The sequence below is a fragment of the Enhydra lutris genome, unplaced genomic scaffold (genome assembly GCF_002288905.1).
Source record: "Enhydra lutris kenyoni isolate GAN:26980312 unplaced genomic scaffold, ASM228890v2 scaffoldscaffold1, whole genome shotgun sequence".
NCBI lineage: Eukaryota > Metazoa > Chordata > Mammalia > Carnivora > Mustelidae > Enhydra > Enhydra lutris.
The window spans coordinates 95,118,256-95,141,685 of NW_019154085.1; the positions used below are offsets into that span (position 1 = coordinate 95,118,256).

Below are 23,430 nucleotides of genomic sequence, written 5' to 3' on the forward strand. Positions count from 1 at the left end.
TCATGGGGCGGGGCGGGGAGTAACCCAGACACCGTGGGTCCCACAGGTCCTCCAGGGTCAGCCCAGGAGCTGCAGGTCCCACAGGTCCTCCTGGGACAGCCCTCATGAGTCCCAGATGTTCTTCTGCTTCTTGGGCATGACCCAAATCTCAGCCTCCTCGTGAAGGGGTGGGGGAGGGCAGCCCAGCCACTATGGGTCCCACAGGTCCTCCAGGGGACAGCCCAGAAGCCATGGGTACCACGGGTCCTCCTGGTACAGCCCCTCATGAGTCCTGGTTATCCTGGTGATTCTTGGGCATAGCCATGAATCTCAGCTTCTTTATGAAGGGGGAGGAGGGCAGCCCAGCAGCCATGGGTCCCACAGGTCCTCTGGGGATAACACCTTGGTGGGCTTGTGGTCCAGCAGGTATCTGTTCAAGTGGCTTTTGTTTAAGTGCTACACAACTGTGGTCCCATTGTGTAGGTTAACCCCCATCACCTGGTGACAGGCCAAGGCCAATCAGTGAACCTTCACAACCAAACCCCCCAAAAAAGTCCCCATGTAGTAAACATTGCCCTTGTCCCTAGGGATGTGGACCTGGGACTGTGGCTGGTGCTGGTAGCTGAGGTCTTCATGGGCCACCCAGTAGAAACTGGGGTGCAGGGTGCCAAAGAAGGGAGACAGGATCTCCATGCCCACATGATCGCAGAACTTTATGTCCACATCCACACACACCAGGTCATCCACCTCACAGAGGAAGGACTGTTCACAGAAGCGGCTGACCATCACCATGCACTCCATACACATATCCTGCCAGTGCAGGTGCTGGGGACCTCAAGGACCACCACCTCCAGCTCTCTCCTAGGTGGGCACATGGGCCCGACAGCCCACTGGTTGGTGATGACCTAGTAGGTGACCCTGTGTCCCACCATGATGGGCTTTTCTGCCCTCTACAGAAACAGCTCCAGGAAGACAACCTGTCCCTAACAGGGACAAGGGACAAGGTGGGAGAAGGGTGACGTCAGAGGATGGCAACAGGATCCCAGAGCTGGGGGCCATGGATGTGTACACCTTCTTCAAGGGGGAAGGCCCTGGGCTGCTTTAAGCAATAGCCACTCTCCCAGCCTGTCCCAAGCAAGTCTGCTTGTGGGGCCACCCTAGCTTCTGCTCCCAGAAATGGGGGCCATTAGCACCCTATCATACAAAGGGGAGCCTGAGGCTTCAGAGGTGGAAAACAAACACCACGGTCAACATGCTGGAGCCAGGAACACTCCCCCTGTGCTGAGCTCCCAGGCAACCTCTGCAGGTGCCCTCACCTGGCCAACCCTCTGCAAGTCCTGTCCCCACCTGCCAGGAGTGGAGCACCTTTAGGCACAGCCCTATTTTCTATGGCCTACAGATGGGAATCAGTAGGGCTGGCCTCCTGCCCCACTTTGCTTTGAGTGAGCTATCATTGGCCCCCATAGAGCTGTCCCCACCCCCTATAGGGTCCTCCCTTGAAGGCTACTGGGCCTCTTGCTGACAAGGTCCATCAGTCAACCACTACTATTCCTAGGAGCAGTCACCCTCGACCTTCCCCAGATCAGGAATCAGGTCCAGCTCATGGGCAGGGAAGGGGAAAGAGGACCACTGGAAGAATAGGGGGCTTGCTTAGGCCCCAGCCATGAATCCAGGAGTGTAAGCTTCCAGGTCCAGGTCTCAACATCTTCCTGGGCCCAAGAAGTTGGAAGACTTGTCTCTTTGAGGGGACTACCTATGGTGACTGCAGGTCCCCCACTGTCAGCAAGGGTGATGAGCCCCTCTGAGACTTTTTTTTTTTTTTAGGTTTTATTTATTTACTTATTTGACACAGAGAGAGACAGCTAGAGAGGGAACGTAAGCAGGGGGAGTGGGAGAGGGAGAAGCATGCTCCCCACTGAGGAGGGAGCAGGACATGGCAGGGTTCGACCCCAGGTCCCTGGGATCATGACCTGAGCTGAAACCAGATGCTTAATGACTGAACCACCCAGGCACCCTGAGACTGATTTCTTCACACAGACACTAAGGCTACTTCCCTCTGCCTGTACTACACCTAGCAGGTTAGTAAATCACTCACACAAGGAAGGTGGGCACTACATTTAAATAGGGGACAAGACCACATACCCAGGAGACATGAGTCAGGTCACCAGGGGCAAGTTCAGGTCCAACCAATGGGGGAACAAGCCAGACATGAAACAGGGGGAGAGAAGAGCACTCCTGGCAGAGGGCAGAGAAAATGTAAAGGCTTGGCATCAGGCTTGAGGCTCATGGGGGACAACCATACACCTGGGAGGCCCACAAGGTTGGGGGGATATGGTGGGAGAGGTGAGGCTGGAGAGGACAGGCAGCTAGGGAGTGGATTACAGAGAGTCTCAAAGGTTATGCTCTGGAAAGATCACTCTGGTTACCAGAGAAGAATGGGCTCTGTATAGCATAGGACAGGGAGACCCTAACCCTAATCCCTAACCTGAACCCCACCCTAACCCTAATCAAACACTATGCTCAATTTTGAGGACTGACAGCTCTCCTCTGAAATCACAACCAAGTCCATGATGCTGGCTTTCACTCCTTGCTCAGTATTGTAGTGAAAGTTCTACCCAGAACAATAAGATAAGAAATAAGGAATCCACATGTGAAAGGAAACAGTAGAACTAGGTCTATTCAGAGACCAGAGATGGCATCATCTTATATAGAGAGCTTCCTAAAGAATCAACAAAAAAATGATACAACCAGTTCTCTAATTCCTCAAACTTATAGGACAAAATATCAATACACAAAAATCTCTCTTATTTGTATACACTAGCAATGAATCATCCAAAAAGGAATTTAAGAAAATAATTCCATTTTAGGGAATATCAATATTGGCAAAATACTTAGGAATAGATGTAACCAAGGTGTTAAGTCTTATACACTGAAAATTACAAAACATTGCTGAAAGTAAGGGAAATGTAAATAAATCTGAGGATACCTCATGGTGATGAAAAGACATACTATTGATAAGCTGGCAACAGTACACAATGCAATGTGGAAATTCAATGCGTTCCCAAGAAATTTCACAAAGGCCTTTGGGAAGAAATGCACAAGCTAATCTTAACAGTCATATGGAATTTTAAGGGACCACAAGATAGCCAATACCATCTTGAAAAAGAAAATCAAAGGTGAAAGATCATACTTCCAAAGTTCAAATATTAATACAAAGCAACAGTAAATAAAACATTGTGATACAGTCATAAAAGTATGCATACACCCTGAAACAAATAATATATTATATGTTAATTAATTGGATTTAAATTTTTTTTAAAAATTTAAATAAACAAAATAAATTTTTTTAAGTATGCATACAGATCAGTGGGATTTAACTGAGAGCCCAGAAATAAACCCCTTCATCTATGGTCCTCTGAATTTTGACAAGGGTGGTCAACATTACACTGGGGGGACAGAATGGTCTTTTCAACAAAGGGTGCTGGACAATTGGTTATCCATGTACAGAGGAATGGAACTGGACCCTTATGTCACACCATATATACATTAACTCAAAATAAGTTAAAGGCTTAAATGTAAGAGGTAAAATTATAAACTCTAAAAGAAACAAATGGGGATAAATCTTCATAACCTTGGATGTAGCGATGCTTTTAGATCTGACACCAACACATAAGGGAAAGAAAAAATAGATAAAATAATATTTCAAAATTAAAAATCTGTCCTGGGCGCCTGGTTGGCTCAGTTGGTTAACTGTCTGACTCTTCATTTTGGCTCAGATCATGATCTCAGGGTCACGAGATCGAGCCCCACCCCAGGCTCCACACTTATTTTGGGGCCTGCTTAAGATTCTCTTTCCTTTTCCCTCTGCCCCTGTCCACTCACACACTCTCTCTCACTCACTTTTAAAAAAGAAATGTAAAAAAAAAAAAAATTAAACATTTTTGTACATCAGAAGATACTATCCAGAAAGTGAAAAGACAGCCCTCAGAATGGAAGGAAATATTTGTACATTATTTATCTAATAAGAGTCTGTTGTCCAGAATATGTAAAGACCTTTTACAACTCCTCAACAAAAAGACAACCTCATTTTTAAAGTGGATGAAGGACTTGGTTAGACCCTTCTTCAGAGAAATCATACAAATGGTGAATAGCATAATAAATAGATATTAAACATCATTAGACTTTATGGAAATGAAGATTTAAACCAGTTAGATGTCCTTTTACACAAGTAGAATCACTCTGATCAAGAAAAATAAAAATAAAAAAGTATGTTGAGAAACTGAAACCCTTAAACCTCGCTTGTGAAAAATGGTGCAGTCTACGTATAAAATAGTTAGGCATTTACTCAAATAGGTCAAAGTAGAATTACCATATGGTTCAACAATTGTACTCCTAGATATATATCCCCAAAATTGAAAACACTGGTTCAAACAAACAAAAATGTACAGGAATATTCAAATCAGCAGTGTTCACAATAGGCAAAACCCAGAAACTATGCAAATGTCCATCCATGGGGAAAAGGATAAACAAAATGAGGAAAAGGATAAACAAACAAACAAACAAAAGGATAAACAAAATGAGATCCATAAATGGCAATCTTATTCTGCCCTATGAAGCAATGAAGTAAAATGGTTCATTTGTGGAAAAAAATATGGTGGAGCCTCAAAATATTAAAAACAGAATTTCCTGCAGCCTATATGCCCCAAAAATTGAAAGTAGAAGTTCCCTTATTCAGAGCAGCATTTCTCACATCAGCCAAAAGGTGGAAGCCACCCAAGTGTCCACTGACAGATGAATGGATAAACAAAATGTGGTATACACATGATGGAACATGATTCAGCCTTAAAAATGAAGGGAGTTCTGACACAGGCTACAACACAGATTGAAGCTGGAAGTTACCACGCTGAGTGAAATCAGCCAGTCATGGAAGGACAGATACTGTATGATCCCACTTATATGAAGTGTCCAGACACACAACTTTGTATGTGGCTGCAGGAGCCAAGGGGAAAGGGCAAAGGGGAGTTGGGGTTTCAAGCATACGGTCTCCCTCGGGGAGAATGAAAAATTTCTGGAGAGTGGTGTACAACTGCGGGAACTCAGCTAAGGTCAGGGAATTGGGTTACTGAAATGTTTTAACAGGCAATGTTCTTATGTTAAGTCACCATGAAAAAGTGAATGAAGGACTGATACATGTCACAACATGGAAGGACACTGAAAATAGCCCCGGTGATATTAGCCATATAGAAATACCACTCAGGAAAAAAAGAAAGAAAAGAAAAGAAATACCACTCAGACTAGAGCTGTCTGTGCTCCTTAAATCCATCAAGGTTACACAAATAAGGGAAAGTCCTAGAAGTTCCAGAAGAAGAAAACTGGATCCAAATAGAGAAGACAATTCAGACCGCCGGGCAGGTGGTGACAGCTGAAGTGGGCCTGTGGTCTGGGTTCACATGTGGAAACCGTCATGATTTCCTCACTTGGGGTCACATGGTGGTTCCACAGGACAGTGTCCCAGTATGGGGTAAAATGCACCAAAGTAGCCCATGTGAAGTGGCAAACGTGGAAAAGAAAGGACAGCTGGGGAGACTGAGTGTGGAGATAAAGTGTATTTGGGCTGCTGTGACAACTTACTGAAGACTTGAAATCACTGCAGAGTTAATGACATTTCCAAACATCCACATTAACGCCATGTCACAGAAGTAGAGAGGACATCAGACTTTGGGACAGAGGCCAAGCCCCCCTCCCTAGATCCAGTTCACCTACTGTGGAGAGGCCACTCACCCTTGGAGAAAGCCACATGTTAGCAAGAGACTGGTGGGAGGTTTAAATCGGGGGCCCCGAGTCTTGGGTGCAGTAGAAGCAGTGGGATTTGGAATTCTAATTCTCCACAATGCTCCAGCACAACTTGGTTAGAACCGTGAAAAAGCATGGAGGGAAGCCTCAGTAAAGTGGACTGGGGATGCCAGAAGGGGAGGCTGGAAGGGGGCACTGCCGCTCAGTGCCCATTACAGACCCCACATTACAATTCCCCATGGGAAAAACTCATCCATTCCATGCCCCACAGGAAGCTTGAGGGTTCATCTCCTACAAGAAATCCACCATCCCTGCAGCTTGGCCATTGAGAATCCTCCATCACCCCAAACCCCTGCCTTTATCCAGTGGACGTTCCTTCCAAGCAACCCTCCCAACTGCTTCCTCCTTCTCCATGAAATAATGTTTCTCTCCTTTGTTTCTTGCACTTGTCTGTGATGTGCCCATAGCTTGCTCATCCCAGATTGCCATTCTCTGCTCTTCCCAAATAAACCCATTTTGGGGGTCAAATAACTGGCCATTTGAGTTTAAGGTGAACAGAACTAATAAATTCAAGAAACTTGGAAGGAACAAAATCAATATACACAAATCAATTGCACTTCCACATGCTTGGAAGGAACCATCAGAAAGAGAACTACAGAGAACAATCTCATTTACTACTGTATCCAAAAGAACAAGATACCTACGAGTCCCCTGAACCAAGGAGGTGACAGACCTGTTCTCTGACAGCCATGAGACATTGATGACAGACAGGGAGGGAGACACACGGAGATGGGAAGACACTCTGTTCTCAGTGAAGAACCAACACTGGGAAAATACCACCTACAGAGTCCACGCTGTCATTCCCAAACCTCCAGACTCCGGACCAACCCTGAAAGTGGCTGTGGACACGGGAAGGACTCTATAGGGCCGAGGCGGGGGGGAGCACGAGCACCAAGGCGGGTGGCTGCTCCCTGACTGCAGACTGTCTGAGGAGCCCCAAGAACCGAATCTACATGGGCACAAACACAGATACAGGACCCTGAAAGTGCACCGGAGCCCAGAAAGGGGAGACCACACAGCCCCACACATAGCACTGCAGGAGGCCATGTCACCACACACAAAACCACGGAAGCCCCAGTGTCTACACAGTGTGCCCTTCCTCCATGGGGGTCCTGGACCACACACCCCCTTGCCACTCCTGGCTCAGGTGGCTTCTCCTCACCTTCTTCTCCAACAGCCAGTCCTGAGGGGGCTAGATCGCCATCAGTGTGGATACAGCTCCACGTCCTCAACAGCGGGTCCTATGGGTGTGGATGTGGACCACATCCTCCCCAGCTTGTCCAATCAGCATGGGAGTGGTCCCACGACCTCCAGAAGTCTACATAGTGGGTCCTGAGGCCAGGCTCCTGTCCCAGCTGTGCCTGCACAGGCCAGGCTCAGGGCGGGAGCTGGGATCCTGCGCCTTCTGCATGCGGTGGAGGCAGTGCAGGACTAGGTGAGCTCACCCTCCCATGGAAGCACCTGTTCCCTCCCAGGGTCCAGCTGAAGCCATTTCATTCTGGAAATTCAAACTGCATGGAGCCCAATATCCCCCAACTTCTCCAAAAATAGCTAAGGAACAATGAACTGGAAACAATTTGGAAGGAAAACAGTCCCTGACCCAAATGGTGGCACCTAATATGACCCTGGCCCTGACCCCAATCCAAGACCCTAACCCTAGCCCCCAACCTAAACAGTGTTCACAAGAACCAAAAGGTAGAAACTGCAAATATCCATCAATGGTGAAAGCATAAACAAAATGTGGTAAAGCGTTTGAATTTGGGTTCAGGTTCAGGTTTCAGTCAGAGTTCTAGATCAGGGTTTGGGTTTAGGGTGAAGGTGAGGATTTAGACTGAGGAACAAGAGAACAGAGTTAGACTCTAGGGCTTTAGATTTATGATTTAGGGTTTAAGACTCAGGGATTATGGGATAAAGTTCAAGGGCAAACTTGGGGTGTTGGTTCATGACGGGATTTGGGTTCAGCATTAATGACTCAGAGTTCTGGTTTAGGGCTTGTGTTCATGGTTCAGGGCCCAGATCCAGGGTTCAGGTTCAGAGTCCAGGCTTCGGGTTCAATTTCAGGTTTGGGATTCAGGGTTCCAGTTTGGGCTTTAAGGTCAGGTTAGGTTTCTGTTAAAGTTAGGGGTTAAGGTTAGGTTCAGAGATGACACATTTTCTTCAGTTGCCATCATGGACACAAAATTTCTATCTGAAGTTTCTAAATCTGAAATGTATTTTGTCTGGGTGTCAGGAGCTGGTTTGGAATGTAGGATCCCAGTAACTCCCTACTGACAGCATTCTGGCCCTGGAGTCTCCCAGTCACCCAGAAGGGGTGGCAGAGAAGGGTGAGCTGGTGCCAAACTTGGGATGATTTCACAATGTTAGAGGTGTGAAACCAAATATAATGGAAATGTTCATGGAAAATGAAACAGGAGATAAGTAATCGGCTGACTCCTGATTCCTCCACAATAACAAAGACCAAGTTTCCAATAGAATCTATTAATGTTCCCTGAGAAGGCCTATTGTACTTATTACCAGTACTGAAAGAGGGCCCCCTCCCCTGCTTTAAACGAAGAATCACAGCAGGATACTTCCTACTTTGTGTCAAAAATAAAATTTTATTATTTGGCTATTCCAGTGTACAATTTGTGGAAGCACTGCCAACATTTTCCTTTCTCAAATCCTCATCAACACACGGGTAAAATGCAGGCAATGTTGTAATGCACTGCACATTGGAATACCAGATACAAGGAGGGCTATGAGAAGTAATAAAAAGATATCAAATATGAAACTCAGAAAAAGCACCCTTTTTCTTTATGGGCACTTAATGAGGATCCTTGACCATAAGATCTAACGTTTCATCCTATGGAATTCACCTATAAAAATCACCAATAGCAATAGCCTGCTGACCACTGTAACCACCTCACCATTGACCTCTAGGCTTGTAATACACACTCCGACCGCTAGAGACACGTTTCTCAGCAGCAGAACAGGACTTGCCCACTCCCAGTGGACCAACTCTTACAGTGAAGCCAGAAAAATCCCACTCCTTGGAAATCCCAGCCATTAGGACAAAGTCACAGAGACCACACCTAGAACTCAATAAAGGACAGACATTTCATGAAGCAGATGCTGCAGATCACCACCTCTCCCACAAAGTAACCCTACAGTGGACTCCAGGTCTGTCCCCTGCCTGGGATTACACAGGACACTGCATTCTTCCAATACTCCATCCTCAGAACAAAACCGTGAACTGTCTTTGTTAGTTCTGTGTGAAGGCTCACAGTGAGCCCTGTGAAAGCCAGACACCTTCTTGAGAGCACTCAGCCTCTCATGCCTCTCCTAGCAGATGGAGGGTGCTGCTTTCTCCAACTTCCATACCAACTAGAGAACACTTGGAACAAGCCTTGCCTTGCTCCATGCAAAAGGCATATTCTTCATCTGCAAAATGATGGACGGTGAAACGCCACGGATTCCCCACACCTTCTTGAACCTAGATAAGTTGGAGATGCAGCTTGGCCAGAGCTATTATCCCAACCCCCTACACACAAACACACACACACACACACACACACACACACACACACACACACACACACCCTTCCCTTGTGCACTCCAGACAGTAGTACACGTGTTCCATAACATTGCTGAGGGCTGAATTGAACTCATCCTGAAGCCCACACATGCTAGATCCTCCACGAACTCAGGAGAACCCTGAATGTGCTCGTGGTCTTGGCCTGAACAAGATGATCATCTGCATGGAATATAACCCACAAGATATATCAACCAGGGAATGGGGACATACTGAGCCAAACAATACCTACATGGAATTCAACCACAGACAAACATCTCATGGGAAGCTCAAGGCCTACAGAGAAATGCAGGGGGATTCCTGAGGCCTATGTACTCCGTACTATGAAGTACGTAGTTTCCCATTGCTTTCAAATCTGAGGTGCCAGGAGCAGAGCATACTTGATATTTCTTTTTGTTGCTTTCAGAGTATAATGACTTTTCCCACCTTCATCTCTGACCCAAGGACAGGGAACAAAGGCAACACAGATCTACACTTCAAAATGTCAACAGAAATCTGCAAACTCAAGTTCTCACAGGAGCTAAAGGTTCAGGACCAGGGTGACAGAGGGGGAGGAAGATAGAAAGGAACAAAAAGAACAGGGCATGTGTATATGAGCTGGCCCACTTCTCTACCTATCAAAAGCAAGCCAAGCCTGACAGGAGGGAGTCATACTTGTACCTGGTCCATCTGTTTGCTTTCCTTGAGCATAGCAGAGGATGTACTGAGCTGGGTGTGGGTGTCGGGGATGGGGCAAGGGGGAGATGGGCAGCTGGCCACCAATGCTATCTGCCAAGTACCTGTAGGACCAGCTCCTGGTCCTCAGCTAAGATGAAACAATAATTATGTTTAGTTACCTATTTCCTGGGACAGGTAATATGCTCAGTGCTTTGGTGACTATATCCTCTCCCATTTTATTTTTTAGAAACACCTGAGGCAGGTAAGAGTGATATACAAAAAGCTGTCCATAGTTACTGTATGCAACTTGACCCTGAACGTAACCCTAATATCTAGCTAAGATATGCTTGATTTAGAATATTGCTCATAAATTAGAGGATGGTTTCTAGGAGCTAAGGAATTCAGGGACCAACCTTCTTCTCTCTTATTCTCCCTTGAATCTGGTTAAGTTCAAACACTTTGGGCCACATGCTATCTAGAGAGTGGCCACACGGGGGCAACAGTGAGTAAACATTGGTGCAAACCCCACTACAAAGCCAATTCTTCGTTCATCCTGTCAAATCTTGTTCATTCAAGGTTTACAGATCATTTTATAGCTTATGAAAAGTGTGACTTTGTTGAATTTTTTTAAAAACCAAACTAATTCTTTCAACCTGTAAAAAATAGAAGAGGCTGAGATTCAGGCCATGTCCAAGAATCACCAGGACATCCAGGACTCATGAGGGACTGGCCCCATTTCCATCAGGGTGTGCTGTCCTGAGGAGAGCTGTCAGAGCAGATTCCTACTTCTGTCCCCTCAAGGGAGACTGTGAGCCCAGCACTGCCCAAATGGACATGTCCAGGGCCTCCAACTGCACCTGCACACAGGAGGCCTGCCTGGGGACACAAGGTCCTCTCTTTGTGGTCATTACATTTTGATAACCTTTGGGTTATCAAAATAGAAGATGTTTTCCAAAAATCTCGGAATCGGTGAGCAGACAAAGGCCCAGGGGCCTGGGAAAAGGCTATTACTATTGAATATATTCAGGTCTACTTAGGAAACAAGAATGACTTCTATTCCACTTCTTTTCAGGAAAAATTTGTGTCAACTAGCAGCACTGAATCCACATAAAATAGTGCAGCTCAGAGGAAAACAAAAGGAGAACCAACAACCTCCAGAATCAGAAAAAGGGCTATACCCAGGAACCAAGAAGGCATACCATGAAGGCACTGCTCATGCCAATTTGCATTTCTATAGATCCTCTGGAGCTAGAATGCCCCTAATGCCCCTGGGGGTCGTGGGTGAGGCAGAGCACACAGCCTGATGCTGCACTGTTACAACCCATGACAAGTCTCCTGGTCCCTTCCTCCACAAGACATCCCACCCCCACCCCATGACAACTCCAGCCTGCTTCTTGGAACTCCTATTCTCCTGTATGACCCCATCATTCACTTTTCCCATCACTGCCATAGTATATAGTATGTTTAATTATATACTATTTTGTCCTTTAAATGTTTTTTGTCATGTTTGCTGTGAAACTATACCTTGCATCATCTATCCTGATGTAGAATCACTTGTTGCATTGCATGACTTAATTGTGGACTCCAAGTACCCTCACAGTGTCATGGGCTAGTGTCCTGGGCAAGGTCCTCACTAAGCCAGCTCAGTTGTTACAGTGAAGGCCTGATCCAGGCACTGCTATTTTTGTGCAAATAAGACGGCATAACCAAAACCTTGGTTTGGGCTCAGAATTGTTCATGGCCCCTCAGCCACATCAGATGGCCTGGGGCACACTCTGAAGATACTTGCTGGTCCAGTGTTGCCCTGGGGAATTTCCATGAAACAGCCATTGTGTCCAATGGGGGAACTCAATAGGATTAGGGAGGATGGGAGTCAGAACTCCTGAGGGAGGGTGCCTGGGTGGCTTAGTGGGTTAAAGCCGCTGCCTTCAGCTCAGGTCATGATCCTAGGTGGGATAGAGCCCTGCATCGGGCTCTCTGCTCAGTGGGGACCCTGCTTCCTCCTCTCTCTCTGCCTGCCTCTCTGCCTACTTGTGATCCCTGTCTGTCAAATAAATAATAAATAAAATCTTTAAAAAAAGAAAAAAAAATAACTCCTGAGGTAGACTCCATCTTGGAGACTGCCCAGAACTTCCTAGGAGTTCATTCCATAGTCTTGAATGAATAAATAAATCTAAAAACATTTCCTAAGTTTAGAAATTATAATCCCCCAGAGTGTCTTTAGCTAGAGACACAATCACTCATTTATCTTTCCTGGACTCCCAGATTCTCATGGGACTCTTCTTGGGGCATATTCTGGGAACAAAGGTCATGTCAGTGCCACAGAAACCTCTGACACTGGTTTTAATGAGACTTTGTGATGTCAATGGAGTCCCAAGCCATATGCCATCTCAGAGTTTGTCTGCAAAGATATGGTTGGTGAGAAACTCACATGCTGACATAGGGTAGAGGAAGATGGAAAAAGCTAGGGAAAGAGGGAGTCCTCACATCATATCTGGCCCCAGATGACATGGTGGGGTCCAGCAGAACAAGCCCCCTAAAAGCCCCCCAGTGCCTTCACAGAACTCTCCCCTAAGGTTTTAAGCTGAGCTTCATATATGGGTCATGAGCACTCTGGCTAGCTCAGAGAAGCATGACAAAGGACATAATAAAGCCACAGTCTTGACAGATGTATATTCATGGAGCAATGGATTTTTCCAAATATATTCTGAAATGGTAAAAAATTCACTGATAAAACATGGATTTTTTTATTAAAAAGAAAGCCATACTCATTCAATTAATAAATATTTATGGAGTATCTACTTAGTGTAAATGTACAGCTCTAGTCCTACTTGGGAGCTTGCAAAGAGCATGGAATATAATCAATGGATCAACAATAGGAAGGAATGCAGGCTAAGGGCTAAGAGAGCCATCCTATTCAGAGAGGCCCATTAAGGAAGCCCAATGAGAAGATGATTTTCAGCCAAGACCAGAAAGACAGGGCCATGTAATCCACCTGGGAGAATTGTGACAGAGCAACTTGACTTTTAATTATTTTGACCATAAAACATATATGTCATGAAATATTGTCTTATGTGTTGCTTTGGAACATTTGGTTCTTCTCCATAACTATTTGGGTTATATGCTAACCTTTACTCACTGTAAAATACTCTAAGAAAATGTCTTATTTAGTCATGGACATCTTGTATTAAAAGGCAAATAAGTTAACCCTAGCAAACCCCTAAACCTACCCCTACACCTACCCCTAACCCCCAAACCTAACCCCTGACCCTAACCCGTGACCCTAAACTCTGACCCTACACCTGACCCCAACCTTGACCTTAGGTTGGGCTTGGAGGGGTCTGTCCCCAGAGACCTGATGCCACAGCCCCAGGGACTCTGGACACCCAAGCAATTCCAGAGGACTCCGCCTGCCACCCAGAAGGAAATTATGCCATTTGGAACTCCATAAATGATTCAGAGCAGGAGAAATCTGCATGCCCACCTGAGGCCACCCCCCACATTCAGTGGCCCACTGGACACAAACCTGGAGCCTGACATGCACCCTGACAAACACTCTCAACTCAGCCATCTGGGACTCTTGCCACACAGCTGGCAGATTGAACTTGCCATGATCCTAGGCCCTAACCCTAACCCTAGATTGACTTTTTAAAAGACCAGAGACCTGGCTCCAAATCCCCAGGGAATGGGGACACCTGAATGAAGCAGAGGGCTCATCCTACAACAAAGTCAGGAATCAAGGAATCATACCTTTTAGAACTCCAGAAAGCATTTAGTGCAGGAGAAATCTGAATGAAATGTTGAACCAATCCCAATTCATATATATATATGAAATTTATACTTTCATACCATATTGAATGCAAAGCCTGAGCCTGATACTCTCCTTAACTCTAACCCTCAATTCAGATGTCTGTGAAGGTCTCCACACCTAAGCAGATCACACCTTCCATGCTCCTGGGACTACCCCTACCCTAGCTTAAGACATAGGTGAATACATCTTTCTACCAAAAAGGCATACAAATGACCAAGAGACACACAAAAAAAGTGTTCCACATCAAAAGCCATCAGGGAAATACAAATCAAAACCACAATGAGATACCACCTTACAACAGTTGGCATGATGAAAATTATCAAAGCAGGGAACAACAAATGTTGGAGAGGATGTGGTGAAAGGGTACAGCCACTCTGCCAAATGTTATCAAGTTTCTTTAAGAACATAAAAGTAGAGCTACCTCACAATCCAGCAATTGCACTACTAGGTATTTACCCCCAAAATACAGATTGAGTAAAAAGTAATGACACCTGCCCCCGAATATTCACTGCAGCAAAATCCATGCTAGCCCAACTATGGAAAGAGCCTAGATGTCCACAGACAGATGAATGGATAAAGAAGATGTGGTTCATACCTACAACGTAATATTATTCAGCCATCAGAGAAGATGAAGACTTACCATCAGGTTATTATGCTGAGCAAAATAAGTCTATCAGAGAAAGACAACTGGCACATGGATTCACTCATATGTCAAACAGAAGAAACACCACAGAGGATCAGAGGGGAAGGGAGGGAAAACTGAATGGGAAGTCATCAAAGAGGGAGAAAAACCACAAGAGACTCTGCTTGACAGAAACAAACTGAGGGTTGCTAGAGGGGAGATGGATGGGTGATGGGGTAACCAGGTGATGGGCATTAAGGAGGGCACATGATGCAATGAGCACAGGGGGGTTATACACACCTGATCTATTATTGAACACTACATCTGAAACTAATGATGTACTCTAAGTTGGCTCATTGAATTTAAGTTAAACAAAAAGAACTCAAGCAAACACTCCTAAAAATTTGTATGGAACCACCAAAGATACTGAACAGCCAATACAATGTTGAGAAAGGAAAACAAAGCTGGAGGAGTCACAATTCCAGATTTCAAGTTATACTATAAAGCTGTAGTCATCCTAACAGTATGGCACTGGCACAAAAATACACACAGGGACCAGCGAACAGGATAGAAGCTCAAATATAAACCCTCAGTTGTGTGGCCAATTAGTCTTCTACAAAGCAGGCAAGAATATTGAAAAGTAAAAGGACAATCTCTACAACAAACAGTGTTGGAAAAACTGGAAAGCTATACACATAAGAATCTGCTTCCTTACACCATACATACAAATAAACTCAAAACAGTTTCAAGACCTCAATGGAAAACCTGAAACCATAAAAATCTTACAAGAGGGCACAGACAGTAACTTCTTGACATGGACTAAAGCAACATTTTTCTAGACTGTGTCCTAAGGCAAAGGAAATAAAAGCAAAAATAAACTACTAGGACAATATCAAAATACAAAGTTTCTGCATAGCAGAAGTGCTTTGAAAAAGTAATAATATAAAGACAGCCTACTGAAAGGGAGAAGATACTTGCAAATATCTTCTGCAATAAAGGGATAGTGTCCAAAACATATAGAATGGATACAACTCAACACTCAAAAAACAAATAATTCCGTTAAAAAGTAGTCAGAAGACATGAACAGACATTTCTCCAAAGAAGAAATGCAGATGGCCAACGGACCCACGAAAAGATGTTCAGCATCACCCAACATCAGGAAAATGCAAAGCAAAAGTATAACGAGATATTACCACATACTGTGAGAATGGCTCCCATGAATAGCACAAGGAACAACAGGTGTTGGGAGGATTTGGAAAAGGGGAACCCTCGTGCACTGTTGGTGGAAAAGCAACCCGGTGCAGCCACTCTGGAAAACAGTATGGAGGGTCCTCAAGATGTTAAAAATAGAGCTACCCTAGGATCTAGCAACCACACCACTGGGTATTCACCCAAAGCATATGAAAACAATAACTCAAAAGGATACATGCACCCCTCTGTTTCTTGCAGCATTATTTACAAGATCACAATATGGAAGCAACCCAAGCATCTGTTGATAAAGTGATAAATGAGATGAGAGATATGCACACACACACACACACACACACACACAGTGGAATATTACCCAGCAATTAAAAAAAAAAATGAAATCTTGGCATTTGCAGCCACACGGATGGATCTAAAGAGGATTATCCTAAGTGAAATCAGTCAGAGAAAGACAATACCATATGATGTCACTCTAATGTAGAACTGAAGAAACGAACATACATGAATAAAGGAGAAAAAGGAGACAAACCAAAATACAGATTCTTAACAATAGAGAAAAAACTCATGGTTACCAAAGGGGAGGTGGATGGAAGGATGAGTGAAACAGATGAAGGGGACTAAGAGTACACTTTTCTTGATGAGCACTGAGTAATATATACAATTACTGACTCACGCTATTGTACACCTGAAACTAATATAACACCATATGCTAACTCAACTGGAATTAAAATTAATAATAAAAAAGATTTTTCTTTCAGTAACCTTTTTGAAAAAGCTTTGGTACACAATGTTCATATGCCCTACTTGGGAGTATTTCCTTGACAATATTTATTCACTCTAAGCCTCGAATTCAAATTTCACTGAATTCTTATATTTTACCTGTTAATCACAGCCCACAGGAGCCATGGTCCCTTTCTGTCCAGAATCAGCACCTATGCATTCAAGAGAGTGTAAGTAGAGATAGGTGCCACTTCATAATCCAGAAAGCAATTATTGTTTCTGTTTTAACATGAGATGCTCACAGAGTGTGGGACAGGTTTCAGAGCAGTATTTTAACTAGACTCACCAAGAAAGAGAGAGGACTCAAACACATTGGGAAAGAAAGATAATTAATTCCTGTCTCACATCAAAATCCTGGAGGAGAACACAGGCAGCAACCTCTTGGACCTTGGACACCGCAACTTCTTGCAAGACATGTCTCTAAAGCCCAGGGAAACAAGAGCAAAAATGAACTATTGGGACTTCATTAAAATAAAAGCTTCTGCACAGCAAAGGAAACAATTAACAAAACTAAAAGGTAACCTACAGAATGGGAGAAGATATTTGCACATGGCATGGCAGATAAAGGTCTGGTATCCAAGATCTACGAAGAACTTCTCAAACTCAACACCCAAGAAACAAAGAATCCACTCAAAAAAAGGGCAGAAGACAGGAAGAGACACTTCTCCAAAGAAGATACACAAATGGTCAAAAGACCATGAAAAAATGTCCCACATCACTTGCCATCGGGGAATTCAAAACCACAATGAGATACCACTTTCCAGCAGTTAGAATGGCTAAAATGAAAAAGAGAGGAAGCAACAAGTGTTGGCAAGGATGTGGAGAAAGAGGAACCTCTAACACTGTTGGTGGGAATGGAAACTGGTGTAGCCACTCTCAAAAACAGCATGGAGGTTCCTCAAAAAGTTAAATAAAAAAAGAGCTGCCCTATGATCCAGCAATTGCACTAATGGGTATTTATCCCAAAGATACAGATGCAGTGAAAATAAGGGGCACGTCCTCCCCAATGTTCATAGCAGCAATGTCCACAATAGCCAAACTGTGGAAGAAGTTGAGATGTCCTTCAACAGAGGAATGGATAAAGAAGATGTGATACAGGGTGCCTGGGTGGCTTAGTGGGTTAAAGCCTCTCCCTTTGGCTCAGGTCATGATCCCAGTGTCATGGGATCGAGCCCCACATCGGGCTCTCTGCTCATCAGGGAGCTTGCTTCCACCACCCGCCCCCCCACCTGCCTTTCTGACTACTTGTGATCTCTGTCAAATAAGTAAATAAAATCTTAAAAGAAGAAGAAGAAGAAGGGGGAGGAGGAGGAGAAGAAGAAGAAGAAGAAGAAGAAGACGAGGAGGAGGAGGAGGAGGAGGAGAAGGAGAAGAAGAAGAAGAAGAAGAAGAAGAAGAAGAAGAAGATCTGATACATACATACCATAGAATAGTACTCAGTCATCAGAAGAGATGAATACCCACCATTTGCATCGACATGGATGGAACTGGAGGGGCTTATACAAAGTGAAATCAGTCAAGCAGAGAACGACAATTATCATATGGTTTCACTCATGTGTGGAACACAAGGAATAGTGTGGAGGATCACAGGGGAAGGGAGAGAAAACTGAATACGAAGAAATCAGGGAGGGAGACAAACCATGAGAGACTCTTAATCATAGGAAACAAACTGGAGAAGAGGTACACTGGGGGGTGAGATAGTTGGGTGATGGGTATTAAGGAGGGGACATGTGGTGATGAGCCCTGGGTGTTGCATGCAACTAATGAATCATTGACCATTACATCAAAAACTACACCGTGGCTAATTGAATTTAAATTTAAAAATGTGAAAAACTTTTAAAAAAGAAAGAAAGATGAGCTATTACAATGAATACCACAAAAATACAAAAACATTTAGAATACAAATGTAAACTAGGTAAAAATAAATAAATAAATAACCTCACTGATAGAAAGAAAGCAAACAAGTGATTAAGTGACCTGGAGTCACCACACTCCAATGTCAAGTTAGATTACAGAGCCGTTGTCATAAAAAATTATGGTACTGACATAAAAAAAGACACACAGATCAATGGAACATGATAGAAAGCTCAGAAACTGATAATCATAGTACTTTTGGCAAAGTTTATTCATTAGTATATTAAAGGTATATTTAAACTTAGCTCTGATAGAATTATTAACTCTGAATGGGAAGTAATAATATTTACGTCCTATTCCAACCATTGCTTCCAATAACTGTATTTCTTTAAACATGTTGTTTTATATAAATACATATGATAAAATAAGGATGACTTAGAATCTGCCTTTTTAAGAGAAATTAAATTCACTTGAATAAACGGAAAAGGAAACATAGATATTCATCATCACAACTGAGAACATCACAAAAGAAGACAATCAGACACAATCTGGTATCTGATGGAAGAATAGAATACTACTTAAGTAGTTCTCCCCAAATGTTCAACCTGTTGAAAGTTACAGAGCCAGCTATTCATTTATAAAAACATAGATGTCAGAGAAAAGTCTTACCAAAGAGTCTGAAGATGTCACCAAGGAAACCCACACCACATATATTCTGACAGGAAAAATATTTTCCCAACAAATAAACTGTAAGAAAGAAAGAGAAGGAAAGAAGGAAAGGAAAGGAAAGGAAAGGAAAGGAAAGGAAGGAAGGAAGGAAAGAAAGAAAGAAAGAAAGAAAGAAAGAAAGAAAGAAAAGAAAGAAAAAAGAAGAAGAAAGGAAACCTCAGAAACTAACCCACACATGTATGGTCTTAACTTATGACACAGCAGCAGAAAATATGCAATGAGAAAAGGACAGTCTACTCAGTGAACAGTACTGGGAAAACTGGACACTAAATGCAGAAAAATGTGACTGGATCACTTTCTTACACCACACATAAAAATTATGAATGGATGAATGACTTGAACATAAAAAGTGAATCCATAAACCTCCAAGAAGAAAACACAGGTAGTAAGTCTCTCGCAGTTGGTTTTGGTGAAGAGTCTTTTACATCAGATACCAAAAGCAAAGGCAACAAAAGCAAAAATAAACAAGTGAAATGACATCAAACTGAAATTTCTGCATGACCAAAGAAACCATCAAACCCTTGAAAGGCAACCTACCCAATGAGAAAAACGTCTGCAAATCCTATGTGTGAGAAGAGGCTAATATCCAAAATACACAAAACACTCCTTCAAATCCGAATAAAAACTGGGGAGAATATGTGAATAGGTACTTTCCAAAGATGGTGTACAGGTGACCAACACACACAGAGAAAATTGTTCAACATCACTAACTGTCGTCAGGGAAACAGAAGTCAAAACCACAATCAGCTATCACCTCACAACTGTTGGAAAGGCAATGGTCCCATTGACAGACACCAGGTGTGGTCAGGGGTGTGTACACAAGGGGACCCTGTGCACTGATGGTGGGAATGGAAATTGGTCCAGCCACTGTGACAAATGCTGTGGAGGTTCCAGGAAAAAATTAATAAAACTATCACATGACCCAGTAATTGCTCTACTGAGTATTTCTTTGGAGAACACAAAAACACTACCTCAGGGAGTCAAGATGGCGGAGAAGTAGCAGGCTGAGACTACTTCAGGTAGCGGGAGATCAGCTACATAGCTTATCTAAAGATTGCAAACACCTACAAATCCAATGGGAGATCGAAGAGAAGAAGAACAGCAACTCTAGAAACAGAAAATCAACCACTTTCTGAAAGGTAGGACTGGCGGAGAAGTGAATCCAAAGCGACGGGAAGATAGACCGCAGGGGGAGGGGCCGGCTCCCGGCAAGCGGCGGAGCAATGGAGCACAAAATCGGGACTTTTAAAAGTCTGTTCCACTGAGGGACATCACTCCAGAGGCTTAACCGGGGTGAAGCCCGAGCAGGGTCAGCGTGGCCTCAGGTCCCGCAGGGTCACAGAAGGATCAGGGGTGTCTGAGTGTGGCAGAGCTTACAGGTATTAGAACGGGGAAGCCGGCTACAGAGACAGAGCCGAGGAGTGAGCTCTCAGCTCAGCGTTACCTTGAACCGGTCACAGGCTCGGTCAGCTCGGAGCGCGGCCGGAGGCCAGGGTGACGGGAGTAATTGGGCGCTGTTCTCTGAGGGCGCACTGAGGAGTGGGGTCCCGGGCTCTCGGCTCCTCCGGGCCAGAGACTGGGAGGCCGCCATCTTCATTTCCATCCTCGGGAACTCTACGGAAAGCGCTCAGGGAACAAAAGCTCCCGAAAGCAAACCAGAGCGGATTACTCAGACCGGCCCCGGGTAAGGGTGGTGCAACTCCGCCTGGGGCAAAGACACTTGAGAATCACTACAACAGGCCCCTCCCTCAGAAGATCAACAAGAAACCCAGCCAGGACCAAGTTCACCTACCAAGGAGTGTAGTTTCAATACCAAGGAGAGCAGCGGAATTCCAGAGGAGGAGAAAGCAAAGCACGGAACTCATGACTTTCTCCCCATGATTCTTTAGCCTTGCAGTTAATTTAATTTTTTTCTTTTTCAATTTTTTTTCTTCTTCTGCTAAATTTTTTTAACTTTTACCCTTTTCTTTTTTAACATTTTTAACTAGTTTATCTAATATATATTTTTTTTTCCTTTTTATATTTTTTCTTTATTGATTTTCTTTTTTTGTTTCTTTTTATTTTTTTTTCTTTCTGAACCTCTTTTTATCCCCTTTCTCCCCCTCACGATTTGGGATCTCTTCTGATTTGGCTAAAGCATATTTTCCTAGGGTTGTTGCCACCCCTTTAGTATTTTACTTGCTCCTTCATCTACTCTTATCTGGACAAAATGACAAGGCGGAAAAATTCACCACAAAAAAAGAACAAGAGGCAGTACCAAAGGCTAGGGACCTAATCAATACAGACATTGGTAATATGTCAGATCCAGAGTTCAGAATGACGATTCTCAAGGTTCTAGCCGGGCTCGAAAAAGGCATGGAAGATATTAGAGAAACCCTCTCGGGAGATATAAAAGCCCTTTCTGGAGAAATAAAAGAACTAAAATCTAACCAAGTTAAAATCAAAAAAGCTATTAATGAGGTGCAAACAAAAATGGAGGCTCTGACTGCTAGGATAAATGAGGCAGAAGAAAGAATTAGCGATATAGAAGACCAAATGACAGAGAATAAAGAAGCTGAGCAAAAGAGGGACAAACAGCTACTGGACCACGAGGGGAGAATTCGAGAGATAAGTGACACCATAAGACGAAACAACATTAGAATAATTGGGATTCCAGAAGAAGAGGAAACAGAGAGGGGAGCAGAAGGTATATTGGAGAGAATTATTGGAGAGAATTTCCCCAATATGGCAAAGGGAACAAGCATCAAAATCCAGGAGATTCAGAGAACCCCCCTCAAAATCAATAAGAATAGGTCCATACCCCGTCACCTAATAGTAAAATTTACAAGTCTTAGTGACAAAGAGAAGATCCTGAAAGCAGCCCGGGAAAAGAAGTCTGTAACATACAATGGTAAAAATATTAGATTGGCAGCAGACTTATCCACAGAGACCTGGCAGGCCAGAAAGAGCTGGCAGGATATATTCAGAGCACTAAACGAGAAAAACAGGCAGCCAAGAATACTATATCCAGCTAGGCTAACATTGAAAATAGAAGGAGAGAGAAAAAGCTTCCAGGACAAACAAAAAATGAAACAATTTGCAAACACCAAACCAGCTCTACAGGAAATATTGAAAGGGGTCCTCTAAGCAAAGAGAGACCCTAAAAGTAGTAGATCAGAAAGGAACAGAGACAATATACAATAACAGTCACCTTACAGGCAATACAATGGCACTAAATTCATATCTCTCAATACTTACCCTGAATGTTAATGGGCTAAATGCCCCAATCAAAAGACACAGGGTATCAGAATGGATTAAAAAACAAAACCCATCTATATGTTGCCTACAAGAAACTCATTTTAAACCTGAAGACACCTCCAGATTTAAAGTGAGGGGGTGGAAAAGAATTTACCATGCTAATGGACAGCAGAAGAAAGCAGGAGTGGCAATCCTTATATCAGATCAACTAGATTTTAAGCCAAAGACTATAATAAGAGATGAGGAAGGACACTATATCATACTCAAAGGAACTGTCCAAGAAGAAGATCTAACAATTTTAAATATCTATGCCCCTAACGTGGGAGCAGCCAACTATATAAACCAATTAATAACAAAATCAAAGAAACACATCGACAATAATACAATAATCGTAGGGGACTTTAACACTCCCCACACTGAAATGGACAGATCATCCAAGCAAAAGATCAACAAGGAAATCAAGGCCTTAAATGACACACTGGACCAGATGGACATCACAGATATATTCAGAACATTTCATCCCAAAGCAACAGAATACACATTCTTCTCTAGTGCACATGGAACATTCTCCAGAATAGATCATATTCTCGGTCCTAAATCAGGTCTCAACCATTATCAAAAGATTGGAATCATTCCCTGCATATTTTCAGACCACAATGCTCTGAAGCTAGAACTCAATCACAAGAGGAAATTTGGAAAGAACCCAAATACATGGAGACTAAACAGCATCCTTCTAAAGAATGAATGGGTCAACCAGGAAATTAAAGAAGAGTTGAAAAAATTCATGGAAACAAATGATAATGAAAACACAACGGTTCAAAATCTGTGGGACACAACAAAGGCAGTCCTGAGAGGAAAATATATAGCGGTACAAGCCTTTCTCAAGAAACAAGAAAGGTCTCAGGTACACAACCTAACCCTACACCTAAAAGAGCTAGAGAAAGAACAAGAAAGAAACCCTAAACCCAGCAGGAGAAGAGAAATCATAAAGATCAGAGGAGAAATCAATGAAATAGAAACCAAAAAAACAATAGAACAAATCAATGAAACTAGGAGCTGATTCTTTGAAAGAATTAATAAGATCGATAAACCCCTGGCCAGACTTATCAAAAAGAAAAGAGAAAGGACCCA

The 23,430-nt window shown here is 43.5% G+C and overlaps 1 pseudogene; it reads right to left on the bottom strand.

Annotated features, from left to right (window-relative positions):
* Window positions 1-262: 262 nt before the first annotated feature.
* Window positions 263-23,430, bottom strand: part of LOC111140913 — a 28,204-nt pseudogene continuing 5,036 nt past the window's right edge.